The sequence below is a fragment of the Echinops telfairi genome, unplaced genomic scaffold (assembly GCF_000313985.2).
Source record: "Echinops telfairi isolate 266 unplaced genomic scaffold, ASM31398v2 ScPeMD7_7469;HRSCAF=8507_0, whole genome shotgun sequence".
Classification (NCBI taxonomy): domain Eukaryota; kingdom Metazoa; phylum Chordata; class Mammalia; order Afrosoricida; family Tenrecidae; genus Echinops; species Echinops telfairi.
The window spans coordinates 42,355,544-42,357,382 of NW_022111372.1; positions in this window are offsets into that span (position 1 = coordinate 42,355,544).

A 1,839-nucleotide genomic window follows, 5' to 3' on the forward strand; every position below is an offset into this window, starting at 1 on the left:
CCAGTCTTAGCTAGACCAAGTCAACTGGCATTTGTAGTCATTGGCCCTGACCACAGACACACAACTGTTTCTTTGACTCTCTCAATGGAAATGACCGCTGATTTGAAAGAGAACCTCTGCATTACTTTGTTTTAAGTCAGGGGAACTGAGGCATTTTCAATCATCGCATGCAATGCTAAGGATGATTTTCAGGCTTCCCCTGGAAACTGTTCCTAATGATAAATCCGATCATTAGGCCCCTGTATGCCGGTTAGTGGGATATAGCACACAGTGATCAGCTTTAACCAACCCCAATCTTGGTCAGGATATAATGTGCAGGAGAAATATAGGACTCGGAGAGGAATGCCAAGTAAAAAACAGGAAGGACTGAAGGGCCTTAAGTAATCTACTTTGTGGGAATAACAGGGTGAGTATTTGGTCCTGAACTTTGTCATAATTCTGAGTCTTATTTCTCCATCTTTAATCCAATTACTGCTGAGTCAACTGTGACTTTTATGAGTGTAAAAGTAACCTCCTTAGGGTTTTGATGGTTGATATTTTGCAAGGAGATTACCAGATATTTCTTATGAGGTACCTCTGAATGAACTTGAACAAATTCTTCCTCTGCACCCCAGGCTCCCCTCCAATGAACTTTAACTTCTAACCTTTCAGGCAGTAGACAAACCTTAACCACTTGCACCACCCATACACTCCTGTCTACCTTTATTCTGTATAATATTAGTTTATGGGTAGTAATGGTTTGTGTAGATTTCTGTGATATTAAAATGTTGTGCAATCATTGGTTATTCTTTTGATTTGTCAGTGAGGTTGCTCATGTCCATGTGGCTTACTTTTCGTTGAAAGGCTGCTATGAGAATGAACTGAAATCAGAGGGGTAAAAGATCTATGAAATATCTACACTTGTAAATGTAAACAGGGTAATGGTTGGTTAGGATGTACAGTGCAACTGAATTGGACAAAAATAGCTGCGCTGGTTGGTGTTGATAAATCCTGTTAATAAGCACAGAGAATAACCTGGAGCGTTCTCATCTGTGGGTACATATACATTCCTGGGCATAACCTTTGATAAGATAATCAAGTGCAATGAACCAATCCAATTTCAATTCTTTATATCAATGCTTTTTAAAATAGTACATATTTGTAGTATCATCCACTAACTAAACTACTTCACGTGTTTGAACATTTTCAATAGTTATGCCTTGAATTTTTACATTTGAAACTAGAAATATTAGATCCAACATATAAAAAGTTAATTAATTTACACTGAAATGTATACTAGGTGAAACAGTAGAGAGACTTGGTTTGGGACATAATGTTGAATATTGAGTCACCATGAAATGAAAAATAATGCATTGGAAAAATATCAGTTTTGAATAGATAACTGCACAATATATTTTCAATCTGGCTAGGGAGTCTGGTACTAAGTAATAAATGTCATCGAGCATTTTTTGGTAGCTTCTTATTGTCCTCATGGGGGTGGGTATCTGTATGAATTATCTTAAACTTTGATGAAAGTTTGTGATAGAGCTACAGCTATAGAAGTAAAGACCTTTTGTAAAAGCACCACTAGCAAAAATATGTATTGGAAAATTTTACTGTGAGTGCCCAGGAGGCCTCCTAAGTTTATACATATATATTGGTATGTGGTCAGCTTCTTTTGATTGTTCCCTGCCCATATGCTGCTTCAAGGGGATTTGCGGAGGGGCCTGTGTGCCAAGCAATTAATGGAAAGTTACCTGCAGCTCTGACTGCATAGAATTCACAACTTCTCCAGTCTCAGGAATAGCAGATGGTGAACAGCAGCTCTATCGAGAGACACATATATTTCAAACTACTCTG